Source organism: Macaca nemestrina, chromosome 2 (assembly GCF_043159975.1).
Source record: "Macaca nemestrina isolate mMacNem1 chromosome 2, mMacNem.hap1, whole genome shotgun sequence".
In the NCBI taxonomy this organism is placed as follows: domain Eukaryota; kingdom Metazoa; phylum Chordata; class Mammalia; order Primates; family Cercopithecidae; genus Macaca; species Macaca nemestrina.
In genome coordinates this window covers 89,808,385-89,824,947 of record NC_092126.1, presented here as the reverse complement: position 1 = coordinate 89,824,947, position 16,563 = coordinate 89,808,385, and the positions used below count along the sequence as shown (strand labels likewise).

Below are 16,563 nucleotides of genomic sequence, written 5' to 3'. Positions count from 1 at the left end.
CTAGGGTTCTTCACAGAAAAATGGTGCTGCTGTGCTCCCCAGGGCATCGTGGGACAGCTATGCAGTAGCTCCTCCAGGCACAAAATTAATGTGCAGATTGAGCTTAATTTGAACATCTCTGACTGAATTAAGATTGCTTTTGTGTCTTTTTTATTTGTTCGCCTAATTCAAAAATGGAATTGGGCATTAGCAAATTATCTTTCAGAGATTCTTTTAAGGAAAAAAGTATAAGAATATGAAATCATGTCTCAAAAACCTACAAGGAAATCTTTTCTCAGAGATTGTCCTCAGTAATAATATGTACAAAAATCATCTTTAATCAGGCTGCCACGAGTAAACTCAGTTCCTTTTTAATATTATAAGGGCCTTGTTAATTCTTGAATTCTACTGTATTAGTTATAATCTCTAGGATTTTTTAACTCACATAATTCTGCTGCTTGTCTTTTTAGGAAATGGCCACATATAGATAGCTATGCCTCCTGAAAGGTGGGTGACTGTATAACTTTTCCATTTCTTTTTTCCGTTGGTGTTGCTATGAGTGTGCCTGACTTGATTCTAACAACGTTCCCTGCCCGCCCTTTCTCTTCTGTTGTCAATTATCTTCTTTGGGAGGAGCCTCCAGATGGAAAAAGCCGGTTAGGGTCGTGTGTAAAGTGTATGCAGATCAAGTATGAGTGATGGCCTCGGGAGCTCTGTCAGTCAGGATCAGGCTGGCCTGCACATCAGAGAAAAACCCATACTAACACCCACTTAAACAAGACAGATGTTTGCTTCTCACATAAAATACATGTGGAAGTAAGGCATTTAGGACTGGCATGGGGTGTTGGCAGATTTTAGGTTTTTGTTTTTTTTTTTGAGACAGAGTCTTGCTCTGTCGCCCAGGCTGGAGTGCAGTGGCACGATCTCAGCTCACTACAACCTCCGCCTCCCGGGTTCAAGTGATTCTCTTGCCTCAGCCTCTTGAGTAGCTGGGATTATAGGTGTACGCCACCACGCTCAGCTAATTTTTTTACTTTCAGTAGAGATGGGGTTTCACTATGTTGGCCAGGCTGGTGTCGAACTCCCGGATCTTGTGATGTGCACACCTTGGCCTCCCAAAGTGCTGGGATTACAGGCATAAGTCACTGTTCCCAGCCTTTTTTGTCTGTTTGTTTATTTGTTTTTTGACTGAGTCTCACTCTATTGCCCAGGCTGGAGTGTAATCGCACGTTCTCAGCTCACTGCAAACTCTGCCTCCCAGATTCAAGCAATTCTCCTGCCTCAGCCTCCCGAGTAGCTGGGATTACAGGCACGCCACCATGCCTGGCTAATTTTTGTATTTTTAGTAGAGACAGGGTTTCACCATATTGACTGGGCTGGTCTTGAACACCTGACCTCAGGTGATCCGCCCACTTTGGCCTCCCAAAGTGCTCGGATTATAGGCGTGAGCCATCGTGCCCGATCAGATTTTATATTTTTTAAATGGCTGTAACAAGATCTTCTGCTTTTCCTGAACTATGATCTTGCCATTCTCTGTCCTCCCTTTTCCCAGAAGTGAGTGTGAGACCTCATCCTTGAACCTGTCTTTGGAGAGCAGATCACAAAGGGCTTTATGTGGCAGCTAGATTCCGAGATCAGAAACAAGCAGATGTTGTAAGGCATCTGACGAAGTCCAGGCCACATTGGGAAGCCAAGTGTTCTGAGTTAGAGCAGCAGTTGAGATCCCAGCCATATAATAAGCATTAACCTCTGCATATGTGAGTGAGGAAGTCTTCAAATGACTCCAGCCCCATATGAGAAGCACTGAGCAAGAGCTCCCTAGACAACACTTGGAATCATGAAAGAGAATTATAGTAAATTATTGCTATTGTTTTATGCCAGTGCATCTTAGGTGGTTTGTTAATCAGAAATATAAGATTGGAATAGGGGCTCAAGAAATTTATTAGTGACCCAGGCTCCTTCCAGCTGTCTTCTTTGTTATCTCTGGTGTGCAACTTTCATCTTCATGTTTTAAGATGCTTCTGGGTCAGCTTTTCCTTCAGCCACCACATCTTTTCCTCCAGCCACCACATCTGCATTCCAGGCAGCAGAATGGGATTATGAAAGAAGAAAAGTGTACTTCCTCCCTCTTAGGGAAACTTCCTGAAAGTCCTATGCAACATTTCTAGAATTTAGTGGCCAGGATTTAGTCACATGGTCACTCAGGAGCAGGGGATGCTGAAAAATGGATCTTTTATTTTGGACCATAATGTACCCAACTACACACTGAGCTGTTTGAGGAGGAAAAGAGCACAGCTATTGAATTAGTCAACTGTTAGTTTCTGCACTGAGGGCTTTCTCGGGAGCCAAGGGCATGAGCTTTGGTGCCCATAATCCAGCACTATTTTACCGCATTCTTGATATCTGCAAGTAATGGTTAGATGACGTTTATGTGCAGTTTTTATGGTAACTGGAATTTCAGTCTTCTCATTCTGGTATTTCTGGGTTGGTATGGTAATTAAAAAGCAATGCCTGATAACGCTCCTCGAAACTTCCTATGAAAATAGCCACAAATGACCACAAAAATGCTAGCACAAAAGCTATAAACCAAGGAGAAAACAGAGTTGAATCTATGTAGACTGCATTTTTACTGAAACATGGTTGGGGTTAGATTTTGAAAAGCACTCTATGGCTTTATATCCTCCACTCACTGACCCAGAATATTACGGCGCAAGAAAACGGTGACTGAGGTCAATGTTCACATTTAAACGTGGGACTCTGAGTCCTCTCCAGTCAATGAATCAGGTAACTGCCTTTTATTTGCAAGACAATTATCTGCTGAACCAGCATATTTATATTATGTTCCCTAGGTCTCCCGTCCGCCCCCCATGACTTTTTCCCTCTGACATCCATTGAGAGGCCCATGTCCAGAGTATAACGTCCAGGATTCAATGTGGCTGGCATAATAAGGGAGAGGACGGGGCTGGGTGCAGTGGTTCACGCTTGTAATCCCAGCACTCTGGGAGGCCAAGGCGGGTGGATCACAAGGTCAGGAGTTCGAGACCAGCCTGGCCAATATGGTGAAATCCCATCTCTACTAAAAGTACAAAAATTAGCCAAGCCTGGTGATGGGCGCCTGTAGTCCCAGCTAGTCAGGAGGCTGAGGCAGGAGAATGGCGTGAACCCAGGAGGTGGAGGTTGCAGTGAGCTGAGATTGCGCCACTGTGTTCCAGCCTGGGCAACAGAGCAAGACTCCATCTCAGGAAAACAACAACAACAACAAAAAAAAAAAAAAAAAAAGAAGAAGAGAGGATGGGTCATGAGGAGGTGCATTCTGGGATGTCTCATTACTTTAGGAAAGGCCCTTATAGGCAGAGCTGAGAACAGGAAGAGAGGCCAGACCAGAGAGAGCTGAGATGGGTGGTGGGTGGTGGGCATGGCTCTTTATGAACAACTCTTTGCTAAAAACTCAGAATAGTCCCCTAGATTAATGCCCAGAGGCTCTACTGCAGGACGAGAAGCTGGGCTTACTAACCTTCTCTCTAGGTCTAGACCAATAGAGGAAAGTATCTAGTCCCCCAGTGCTCAGGAAGGTGATAAAGGACCCCCTCAACTTCCCCGACTCAGTGTGCAGAGAGGCAGAGAGAGCTCATCTTATTCAGAGAGCAGTAAACAAAATTTCCCTAAACTTAATCAGATGGAAAAAATCTACAAACAAAAACCTTACCCAACTGATATCAATATTTATTTATTTCTTAAAGGATAAAGATGAAGAAAAAGAAGCCTTATGAGTACTTCTCAAGGCCATTAAAGATTCTGTGTAATCCGTTGCCATCCCACAAGTACACCTACAGGCCTGTGTGATGAGAACTGATGTTCAGCATGAGAACTCACAGACACTGCAAGATTTTCAATCATCAAATATTCAATTATGTTCTCTGTGTTCTGTTTACTAAAGCAGGGAAGCAGACATATAAAAAATGGTTTTCCATAATGGGAATTGGTTTTAGTTTCACAGACACCGTACTCTCCTGGTTGTATTTGTTTGCTAGTGTAATTTAAGCCCTTACCAGCCAGCATCTAAGACGATGTAGAAAATATTGAACATTTGCTTTTAGATGATCTGAAAGCAGAATAACATAAAATGAGTATTTTAGTTTTAACCACTCACTCTACAGTATCTACTTCCAGCCTTACAATCATCCATCCATCCATCCACTTATTGTTATTGTGTACACTAGCTTTTAACATAGATCAATAGAAATTAACTGTGATAGAATTTACTGCATTACGATTCACTTTATGTGTAACATTCAAACATTTCTACTTAACGATGATAAGAAGGGTGATGAAGTAGACACTTACCATTTGCTAGCTATTGTCCTAGATGGTTTGCATGTTTATGTGCTTTTAATCCCAACAGAACTATGAAGTAGGTATTATTAATTGCCCTCATTTGATAAGTAAGGAGAATTGAAGTTACTGAAACAAAGCCCTACAGTTAAGAAGGGGTGGAACTGGGACTTGAACACAGGACTGTGACTTTAAGGACTACTGCCTTTTCTACATACTAGCTATAATCCTTCAGTTTTGAAAATTTTTAGTTAATAATTACAGTTAGTGTGCATATTATACTTTATGTTTTGTAAAGGATATATCGTCTGCCTCTACTTCTCTCACCATCCCCAGGAGTATGTGTTAGTGGTCTTGGCCTCATGCATAGGTATCTTCATGTCAAATCTGGTGTTCTTTCCACTGTGGGAAATCATAGCAAATGCTGTTAGAGCTCACCCTGTCCATTCAAGTCTCATCATTTCATCGTAGACCAGCTGAAGTCAACTGCCAATCTCACATCCCATTCACTGAAGGCTTTTCCTGGCTGCTGGAGCCAATCTACCTACATGCTCAGCAGACCTAAATTGCCAGGTTATTATTATTATTATTTTTTGAAACGGAGTCTCACTTTGTCACCAGGCTGGAGTGCAGTGGCGTGATCTCGGCTCACTGTAACCTCCACCTCTCAGTTCAAGCAATTCTTTTGCCTCAGCTTCCCAAGTAGCTGGGACTACAGGCACGCACCACCATGCCCAGCTAATTTTTGTATTTTTAGTAGAGACGGGGTTTTACCATGTTGGCCAGGATGGTCTTGATCTCTTGACCTTGTGATCCGCCCACCTTGGCCTCCCAAAGTGCTGGGATTACGGGCATGAGGCACTCTGCCCGGCCAAATTGCCAGGTTATTAACACCCTCCTGTTTTCCCCTACAGCACCCCTCGACCAATCACTAATGGCTATTGGTGTATACATACCCTAGCTCCCTCACCCTGGGTGGGATAATTCTGACTGTGTGTTTTTCACCCAGGTTTTTCTCCCTAGCAGCATTGCGATCCAATTGCTCAACTATCGCAAGGACACAAAACCAAACACTGCATGTTCTCACTCATAGGCAGGAATTGAACAATGAGAACACTTGGACACAGGGTGGGGAACATCACACACCGGGGCCGGTCATGGGGTCGGGGGAGGGGAGGGATAGCATTAGGAGATATGCCTAATGTAAATGACGAGTTAATGGGTGTAGCACACCACCATGTCACATGTATACATATTTAACAAACCTCCACCTTGTGCACATGTACCCTAGAACTTAAAGTATAATACAAAAAATAAAAATTAAAAAAAAGATCCAATTGCTCACAGGCTTAACCCACTTGATGACACATCCTTTATTATCTGTCTTCTCCTCCCCGTCTCAGGTCCCCATGCCCCTACATGTGTTTTCCTTCACTTATCAAATAAATTACTTGCACTCAAATTCTTTGTGTCAAGCTCTGCTTATGGAAGAATCCAAACAAAGATGACTGTATTATGTGACGGTCCTTATATGCTTTACCTGATACTTCAGGGCTCTGTTATTTTCTCTGTTTTCTCCCGAACCACACTGAAAGCAGTATGAATACACAGCTTTTCCTTCATGATCCCTAGGCTCTTGTGTGTTTTGGATTCCAGTGGGCTGTTCATGAGATTGGCCAGCCCATTCCATGGTCTACTGTGAGAGACCTCTGGGGCCAGGGCTGCACTCATGATTCAAAGCTACTATGGATTTTGGTGTACTCATGTGGCCCTTACCAATGAATCATTCATTCTGACTCTGAATTGCATGCTCTCTTGAGATACTTGACTGTCTCTTTGAGTGTAGGTTTGGTCACCCATTCAAAGTGATGGCTGTCTTGAAAGCAGCAGCTGTCTCACCTTGATTTCTCCTGGCGCTGCATGCTTTGCAGGTACTTCTCATATGCTTGTGTTTTGAAGTATATATACTGTTTTTGATTTGTAAATTATTCTACACATGCAATGTGTTTCCCTTTAATATCTATGTCACAGCTGGAATAGTTGTTTATTTATTACATTTAAAAAGTTAGGTAGAATTTCTTTTTTTTTTCTTTTTTTAATTATTATACTTTAAGTTCTAGGGTACATGTGCATAATGTGCAGGTTTGTTACATATGTATACTTGTGCCATGTTGGTGTGCTGCACCCATCAACTCGTCAGCACCCATCAACTCGTCAGCACCCATCAACTCGTCATTTACATCAGGTATAACTCCCAATGCAATCCCCCCGCCCCCCATAATAGGCCCCGGTGTGTGATGTTCCCCTTCCTGAGTCCAAGTGATCTCATTGTTCAGTTCCCACCTATGAGTGAGAACATGCGGTGTTTGGTTTTCTGTTCTTGCGATAGCTTGCTGAGAATAATGGTTTCCAGCTGCATCCATGTCCCTACAAAGGACACAAACTCATCCTATTTTATGGCTGCATAGTATTCCATGGTGTATATGTGCCACATTTTCTTAATCCAGTCTGTCACTGATGGACATTTGGGTTGATTCCAAGTCTTTGCTATTGTGAATAGTGCCGCAATGAACATACGTGTGCATGTGTCTTTATAGCAGCATGATTTATAATCCTTTGGGTATATACCCAGTAATGGGATGGCTGGGTCATATGGTACTTCTAGTTCTAGATCCTTGAGGAATCGCCATACTGTTTTCCATAGTGGTTGAACTAGTTTACAATACCACCAACAGTGTAAAAGTGTTCCTATTTCTCCACATCCTCTCCAGCACCTATTGTTTCCTGACTTTTTAATGATTGCCATTCTAACTGGTGTGAGATGGTATCTCATTGTGGTTTTGATTTGCATTTCTCTGATGACCGGTGATGACGAGCATTTTTTCATGTGTCTGTTGGCTGTATGCATGTCTTCTTTTGAGAAATGCCTGTTCATATCCTTTGCCCACTTTTTGACAAGGGTTTTTGTTTTTTTTCTTGTAAATTTGTTTGAGTTCTTTGTAGGTTCTGGATATTAGCCCTTTGTCAGATGGGTAGATTGCAAAAATTATCTCCCATTCTGTAGGTTGCCTGTTCACTCTGATGGTAGTTTCTTTTGCTGTGCAGAAGCTCTTTAGTTTAATTAGATCCCATTTGTCAATTTTGGCTTTTGTTGTCATTGCTTTTGGTGTTTTAGACTTGAAGCCCTTGCCCATGCCTATGTCCTGAATGGTATTACCTAGGTTTTCTTCTAGGGTTTTTATGGTAGTAGGTCTAACATTTAAGTCTCTAATCCATCTTGAATTAATTTTTGTATAAGGAGTAAGGAAAAGATCCAGTTTCAGCTTTCTACTTATGGCTAGCCAATTTTCCCAGCACCATTTATTAAATAGGGAATCCTTTCCCCATTTCTTGTTTTTCGCAGGTTTGTCAAAGATCAGATGACTGATCTTATTATTCTACACACGCAATGTGTTTCCCTTTAATATCTATGCCACAGCTGGAATAGTTGTTTATTTATTACATTAAAAAAAGTTAGGTTGAATTTCTTTAATTCCAACTTTGTATTAGAACTAAATTCAGATTGAAGTTTATCTTGGCACTACTTAGGGAAAAAGAGGGCCTGTTAAGTTACCATTGACATAAACTAGCTTGTATAGGAAAGATTTATGTACTTAAGAGAAGCTTTTCTTTTATTGCTTAAGCTACTATTGCACATTTACAAGGTGAGCAGATCAGAGACTTACACTTTGTTACAATAATTACAAATCATTCTTTTCTATCTCTAACCCAGAACTTTTACCAGGTGACATTGGTGTTTGAATGAATGAACACAGGAGGATTCATTCACTGGCTGGGGTGTATGAAACGTCTCCGCAGTCCCTTCGGTGTCACCCTGGGCTGCCCTACTGGAATCTGGACTCTGTCTTGTCATTTTATCTGTGTGTTCTCAGAGGAGAAGGGAGTACTGGTTAAGCATGAAACTTCCCGTCACACCCATGGGTGGTGTAATAGACACACTCTGGGTGACTGCCCAGCTCCCAGTAATTCAACCTGCCCTGACCCACAGACATGGACTCCCAGCGGCTGTGTCTGGTCCAGTATGACCTTATTTTCTCGGCAGTGGCTAAATTTGTTCAGTGGTATCCTATGAATGTAAACTGGGCCACTTAGATCTCTCTCCTGGGAATTTTGGAATTTTGAGCTAAAATCACTGGACCAGGGAGTCATAAAGATTGAGGGGCATTAATTCTAACATTCCAGAGGAATAGTTCTCAATCCCTGGCTATGCACTAAAATCAGCTGGAAAGCTTTTAAAATATACTTATTCAAGGGCCCTACCCTTTGAGATTCTGATGTAATTTGTCTGAATGGAGCCAGTGCATTACTTTTTTTTTTATTTTTTATTTTTTACAGTTACCTGTGTGATTCTATTATGTAATCAAGGTTGAAAATCAATGCTCTACAGGAAATTACCCTTTAAACCCCTGGAGCTTTACGAACTCCTTCCCGTGTCCTTCCAATAAATTCATTCTCCCCCTTTCCCCTCTCATATCTCTCTGAATCTAGCCAGAGTTTGTATTTATTCCTTATTACTAGAAGAACCTTAGTACTGATGATGTTGGTGTCAGGATTATCATCTTTGGAGTTCCTTGTGTTTATGGAAGCATGCTGATTAGCCACATGAATCTCCATTTTGCTATTATGCATCTTAGTTTTTAAAAATTGCTATTTGGGCCAGCCATGGTGGCTCACGCCTGTAATCACAGCAGTTTGGGAAGCTGAGGCAGGCAGATCACTTGAGGTAAGGAGTTCGAGACCAGCCTGGCCAACATGGTGAAACCCTGTCTTTACTAAAAATAAAAAAAATTAGCCAGGCATGGTGGCATGTGTCTGTAATCCCAGCTGCTTGGGAGGCTGAGGTGGGAGAATCATCTGAACCTGGGAGGTGGAGGTTGCAGTGAGCCGAGATTGAGCCACTGTACTCCAGCCTGGGGAACATAGCAAGACTCTGTCTCAAAATAAATACAATACAATACAATACAATACAATACAATACAATACAATAAAATTGCTATTTGGGGTTTTCTAGTATTTTCCTTTTCCTTTTTTAAAAGAATTCATCAAGACATTTAATAGATGATAGTGCAAACTATAATTTCATTTGAATACAAATATATGCACATGTTTCCAACAAGTTATCTAGCAGTTACTACAAACAGCTCCAAGGACCTTAGAATTGTATTTTAAAACTCTGTGGCTGCAATTTAATTCTAACAATCTTAGCTGCTCTCAAGAGAATATCGTCAATTTCAAATAAGAATCACAAACTCCAAAAGACCAGTGGAGCGGGAATGAGGAGTGGGCAAGAGAAGTATAGACAGGGTTGAAGAGAAATACAGCTCTTTAGGAAACCCAAATCAGATGCATTATTACAGCTAAGGGCAAGGAAAGGTCTATGACTTTTAAAAAATGGCTTTTCTTCCAGTACCATACAAGTCTTACAGAGAAACGTGGGACAAGTCGACTGACTTAAAAGGACAGAGATTACATTTTCAGACACCTTCATCTGCAAACAAGTGGCCCTTTCCACTGAGGATTCAGCAGCGAAGTTATTATATCTAGCCCAGAAGCTAAATGTTGAATTTGCAAGTACAGTTTATTTTATAGAATTCAACATCATAAACAGCAGGCACCTGCTACTTTGCTTACTGCCCCCAGTCCCGGCCAATTTTCCCCTCCCCCGTGCAGACTCTGTAGAGGGAGCAGTGATGCAGCCCTACTGCTTTGAAGTGAGACTAGTTCTTGTAATTCCGCTATGAGCTCATTCTTGTCAAACTCTTCCAGACCCTACAGGTCTTGAAATTGTTAAAATCTCCTCTGCAAGTTCTTGCTGGTCAGCAACGTCCTGCATTAACTCTTTGACTTGACCCATGTCCTTGTAGCAGGCAGTCCTCACAGGTTTGGCAGCATAGCCCATGTTTACGAGCTGTTCTGTGTTGGGGCTGGTGTTGGAGTTGTCCGGGGCCTCCTGCTGGAGCTTGATGGTTAGCGATGTGCTGTCGATTGGCATCAGGTGCTTCTCATACCTCTTCTTGAGCCTTGGGTGCCAGGAAGGCTGCACTTTGTGTTTCTTTGCTACTGTCAGCTCCTGCTCAATCTTCACCAGGAACTCAGGCTTCTGGCTTCCCATCTCTTCTGTGTCCTGCAACTGCTGGATGGCCTCCTGGGGGTCAGGCTGCCCGTGTAAGTCTTACTCCCTCCTACCCCAAACGGCTTCCTGGATACCTGAACACTGATTTGGTTGCTGTTCCAGTGTCTGCTTCCAGCCCCCTCCAATATTTTTTAAAGAATATTTCATTTCTTTAAGGTTTTCAGGGACTCATTCTCTTCCTTTGTTTTTGCTTCATATTTTTATGCCTGTGTAATTCTTGTCCTACTGGCCAGATTGTAGTTTTTGGGAGTGAGCAGTAAGAATGGAATGCCTTGAAGTTGCATTGGGTGAGCTGGAATTTAAATTTATTTTCTTTACTCTGTAAGGCCCCAATTTGTGTGTGTGTGTATTTTAGTAAGAATGCAGTGCCAGCCTCACACCGTAATATACTGTAAAATGTCTCATTTACCTGTGCTCTTTTTTGACTGTTTTTCCTTTTCCTTTTTTGCACCTATTTGCTCCACATGATTCCAAAGAGATGAGAAACAATTTATTTGAGCCTTTGTATTGCTTATTGTCAGTCTGAAAAACAATTGCCAATAAACTGTATTGATTCATATCATTAAACACGGACTCACACACACACGCAATCAAATTTTAGTGTGACCAAATTGCAAAATATGTCTTCAGCATGGTTGCTTTGTCAGTGACCAGCTGAGCCTGCTGATACAGGACTCAGCATACGTATGCTCCTCGGCGGTACTGACCAGCTGGCATATGGCACCATGCTGGCACAGGGTCCTGTCAGTCAGCCCCACAGGCATGCCATTCACCCAGAATTAGAACCAAAGGGAAGATCTTTTCTTTGCAAACTGTTAGCAGAAGTGACCTTTCCCAATGGCTTAGGATAATTTTTGCAAGTGTGAAGGAGAGCCATTTATTAGCATAAGTTATTCAATAGCCTTATTTAAGGCTAGAACCCAGTGATTTTTAACTGAAAATATTGGCTGTGAATTGCTGGAAGGTGTAATAATATTATTCCTGTCTTGAAATTCCATTACACAGGATTGAGTCAAATAGCATCTGTAAGTTACCTGAATTTCTCTCCTGGCCAGGTGCACATTTGATTTTGAATCATTGTGCTGCCTTGGATCCAAGGAGAGGCCCACTGTTGTTTTCACCTCTAGCCCTTGTCATCCTCTCTAGTTCTGTTTTAATGATGAGGGATGGTAAACTGGGCTGGGAATTAAGAGGTGAATATTTGGATTATATTTCTACCACAAGGAGTTGCATGACCTGTGATTAGATAGGCTGGGATTTAATGGTAATTCACTGAAAAATTGCCATACCAGTTATCACCATGTCACCCAAAGATGTCCAGCATTTAGGATGTATCATTCCTTTAATACTCACAACAAATGAAACAAAATATACTCAAGGCCAAATCCACATCTGGTTGGGAATCCTAGTATCCCTGTGGTGGGGGTAGGGTTAAACTGTTCCTAGCACATTTCTCTTTGGTTTCCTACTCTTGATTTCCTGCTTCTGTTAAATTCTTATTCCCTGTTTGCATCTCACCTCCTGGTCATTTTTTTCCCCCTTCTATTTTTGTCATTAACTCCATATATGGAAGACAACTTTGTCTTTAATTTTCCACCAATTTTCTTTTACCCAAGACAGTGTATCTTGCAGATTTTTACTGAAAGTCTGAAAGTCTGGCATAAAGTGTGTGTATGTGTGTGTGTGTGGGTGGGTGGTGGTGCTAGAGGTTGAATTGTATATTCCCCCAACCCCAAATTCATGTTTGATGTTTTAATCTTCAGTACCCCAGAATGAGACTGCATTTAGAGATAAAGTGTCTTTAAAGAGGTAATTAAAGTTAAATGAAATAATTGATATGGGCCCTAATTCAATATGACATGTGTCCTTATAAGAAGAGGAGATTAGGACATGGACACACACAGAAAAAGAACATGTGGAGACCCAGGAAAAAGCCATCTCCAGGCCAAAAAGAGAGGTCCCAGAAGAAACTCACCTTGCCAACACCTTGATCTTAGGCTTCTGGCCTCCAGATTTGTGTTGTTTAAGTCGCTCAGTCTGTGGTAATCTGTTATGGCAGCTCTAGCTGACTAATACAGCGGGGTGATCTCAGAATAGAACACTGCATGGGAAACAATTTAACATTGAAGAGTAGCCATCTTTATTTTAAAGATCCTTTGGCTTCTGTCACCAATGAAAATTTCTCATGGTCAGTTTTTCTTTTTAAGATCTGGTCTTTTTTTTTTTTTTTTTTTCCATGTTGTCAGTGTTTTTCTTTTCCTCACTCCTTATGTCTTCCCCATTCTACCTCTAAGGAGGAAGAACTCTAAAATATGTCAAGGAGGAATGGGATTTTTTGGGAAACTCATAGCTAGATGGGGGAAATGGAGGAGTTCAGACGCATGCTTGGGGGTCAGACAGGACTGGCAGTTCACATCCTGGCTCTACTACCTCCCAGCTGTGGATTTGGGATAGATTACTGAACCTTTCCATTCATCTGCTCCTTATCCGTAAGTTGTTGTGTTGGCACCTACCTGACCATAAAACAGTGCATATAGAACACTTAGCAGAGTGTTGAGCTCAACAAATACAAACTGCTATCATTAAGTCACCATCCCACCAAGGGGTGCTTTCATGGATGGAGGAAAAGGCTGATAAGTCGATGAAGGTGCCCAACCAGCCCATGAGTAAATACGAACCATGATCACATTTCCTTCAGTATACCAATGGGGAAGGCAGACCCTTCTCTTTGAATGAATGCCATCTTTCTCTCCCTTTTTTAAATGAGGTCTGCTCTCTTCACTTCTTGGTATGCCTCTTGTCCAGGTGCCATCAGGTTCTTTGAGGGCCTGGTAGCACCAAGGTGGGCCAAGACAAAGGAGCCACTGAATGAATGTCTTAAGTTTGCCTACAGAACAGATCAAGATGTCCTTTTGCCTCACAGATGCTCCACCCAGCTTACAAGGTAGAGGAAGAGAAAGGAGTTTGGGGCAGATATGTTAGTTAATAATAAAAAATGTTTGTGTGTATATGCGTGCATATTTTAGGTGACCTGGTGTGGTTGTAAACAATAGGATAAGATTCAAGAATACAGAAATCTGACCCTTGTCACTTTTACCATAACCAAAGTAAATCCTTTGTTGTTATTTGGGCATAAGTAGAAACAACTTATTCTAACTACACTGCTGGCATCAGCTCATTTCAGACAGACCAGCCTGGATCATTGCAACCCCCATGGCTGGGTTCGCCTTATTAGTGTCTCAAGAATCGTGGGTAAAACTATCAAAAAGAAGCCAGCAGCCAGAGTCACCTCCCTTAAAGATGTGCAATCCAAGAAGATGACACCTCAATTACCTAGGGCAAGAGAATTCCCAAGTTACACCAGTCTGCGGCCATTAGAGATGTAAGCTGTGCAACAATGTCGATCAATTCTGGCATTTAATCTTGATTTCATCTCCTTTGAAAGCTTTCCCTTTTATATGTAGTTAATAAAAGGCATTGAGGAGAAAATGCCATTCAGGCCTTGACTTTTTGCCTAATGTGAATCCTTACAATTTCTCACACAGAGCTTTTAGGGGGTAGTTATTAATTACACACATTATAGATTATACAATCAATATGCCTGAATTCATCTAAATTATCCCATAATTTGATCACAGAGTAACTCAGTTAACAAGGCAGAAATAACTTTTAAATTAAGTCTAATTACCATCCTAACCACCAGATGTCAGTTTTTAAATGCAGGTCACAGATCAAAAGGCTTTTTTTTTTTTTTTTTTTTTACAATTGTAGGGGAGGGAATGGTGCCTGGTGAAGGAAGTTCAGCAGTCATGGTACATGACTTCCTGGGGAGTATGCTGAGGAATTACGGCAGAGTGGCAGGGCCTTCATTTTGGTTTGAACAACGCAGACTAGAGGATGGAGTTTGTGTACTTCATATAATAGTCATACTCTGGGGTGACACTGACCGGTGTATGCCTGGGCCCCAGAAACCGTTATAAGAGTTCCTAATATGTGCTGGGTTGAACTGAATATCCCGTGGAAGAGCTGCTTTACAGGTGACAGAAGTGGAGGCGCAGTGTCTGTATAGGTCAGCAAGGTTTCCCCTGCCTCTCTCTATCTCTTTCTCTCAGCAGTATGATCACACACAGAATGGCAAGCAACCCCGGGGCTTTCTCACTTTCCAACAGAGTCCCTCAATCCAATTACACAACACAATTCTAAAAGCTGACTCTGCTATTATTTCTCAAATATGTCCAGATATTAACATTTCAGTGGCTAACGAGCAGTGCTATCTTTTTCTTTTTCTTTTTGAAACAGGGACTTACTCTGTCACCTAGGCTGGAGTACAGTGGCACAGGAACATGGTTTCCTGCAGCCTTGACCTCTCTGGGATCAAGCAATACTCCCTCCTTAGCCTCCTGAGTAGCTGGGACCACAGTCACACTACGCTGTCCAGCTAATTTTTTGTAGAGATGGGGGTCTCACCTTGTTGTCCAGGCTGGTCTCGGTGTCCTGGGCAGCACGCATCATCCTCCCAAAGTGCTGGGATTACAAGCATGAGCCACCATGCCTGGCTTATCATTTTCACTGTCATAATTCTATCTGATAAGTAGATAACATACTCTGTGAAGGTGCTTCCTTCCCCACCCCCTCTATTGGATTGATACAGCTATCGTCATTGGCATGAAAAAAGATGTAGCCTTGCCATAAACATTTTGTTTTGCTAAGTTGGCCCTCATAGATAAATGGATGTGTAGCCTGACTTTCAGGCTCACTGGGATGTTTTGAAAAGCCACTGCATTTCAAAGATGCAGGGTAGTGTGGTGAACAAAAGCATTTGTAGTCTTTGAAGTTGCAGGGACCTGTGTTTTAGTCAAGATTTACTACTAGTAGTACCATTAGTACTACTACTACTAATTATTATTATTTACCTTGGGCAATATGAGTTGAGGGCAACATGTAGATTATAACACCTCTTTCCTAGAGTTATTATGAAGATTATATGAAATATTGCCACTAAAGTGCTGCACTTGGTAAGTCACCTGTTGAAATGCTGTTCAGGGAACGCTGCTGAAACTCCCTTTACTTGTGAGATTTAAGAAAACTGGCTGAAATCAGTTGGAAGCAATATGGCCAACCCGAGTCTGTACAGAATGATCTTGTTGATGTCACAGCCCGAATTTCCACCATGTTTTATACTAACTGCCGCTGAATTTGCACGTGATCCACGAGGTAGCATAAAGAGATAACTGCGCATGCCCGAGGACTTTCTAGACCTCTCCCTTCCTTCCACCATCACCTAGTAATCTCAGAACACACCCCCTGAACCTTTTCTAATAAAATGACTGCCTTAGAGCCAGCAAGGGGAGACGGATTTGAACTGTGCTGCTGTCTCCTTGTTAGTTGACCTACAATAAAAACTTTTGTTTTCTCAAAAACCCAGTGTCATGGTATTCATGTCTAGTGCATCAGGCAGCAAGACCCTTTTGCTCGGTAATAACAGGAACTTGCAGCTATCACACCATCAAGCATCACCATCAACATCGTCCACCATCACTATCAGTCTTGTCTTCTCAGTCCCATGAGCAAATTAAGTCAATTCCTGAATCACTCCTTATTCATTTTGTTCCATCTTTTAAACCAGCAGCCCCCAAAGTTTTGGGCACTAGGGACTGGCTTCATGGAAGACAATTTTTCCATGGATGGCGGGTGGGTTGTGGGGAAGGGATGGTTTGGAATGAAACTGTTCCCCCTGAGATTATCAGACATTAGTTAGATTCTCATAAGGAGCAGGCAACGAAAATTCCTTACACGTGCAGTTCACAGTAGGGTTCGCGTGCCTAGGATCTAATGCGGCTGCTTATCTGACAGGAGGTGGAGCTCAAGTGATAACGCTGGCTGGCTCACCTGCTGCTCCTCTCCTGCTGTGTGACCCAGTTCCTAACAAGCCAGTTCCTAACAGGGCCTGGGCCTGCTGCACAGAGGTTGGGGATCCCTGTTCTAAGCCATACATGTTCTTCTAGCTATAGAAGAACCTCACCCTTACTGCAGGAATATGCCTCTGTTCCAGTCTACAG

At 42.2% G+C, this 16,563-nt stretch overlaps 2 long non-coding RNA genes across 5 annotated transcripts in view; one reads left to right on the top strand and one right to left on the bottom strand.

The window, feature by feature from the left end:
* LOC105489993 (uncharacterized) overlaps positions 1 to 6,186 on the top strand; it is an 18,977-nt gene extending 12,791 nt beyond the window's left edge. For 2 of the 3 annotated variants that reach the window (XR_011619904.1, XR_011619905.1), the window contains exons 5-6: positions 450 to 486; positions 3,720 to 6,186. This is a non-coding gene — a long non-coding RNA (uncharacterized lncRNA). The remainder of the gene's footprint in view (positions 1 to 449; positions 487 to 3,719) is intronic. The other variant, XR_011619906.1, reaches the window with a different exon arrangement.
* On the bottom strand, positions 3,946 to 16,563 carry LOC105489992 (uncharacterized). 2 transcript variants are annotated; one of them, XR_011619903.1, is made up of 5 exons: positions 16,394 to 16,563; positions 12,480 to 12,605; positions 10,914 to 11,026; positions 4,639 to 4,713; positions 3,953 to 4,081 (listed from the first exon to the last, which is right to left on the bottom strand). It is a non-coding gene; the product is annotated as an uncharacterized lncRNA (long non-coding RNA). The 2 variants fall into 2 exon arrangements; XR_011619902.1 differs by lacking the exon at positions 4,639 to 4,713 and having other exon boundaries at positions 3,946 to 4,081; positions 16,394 to 16,551.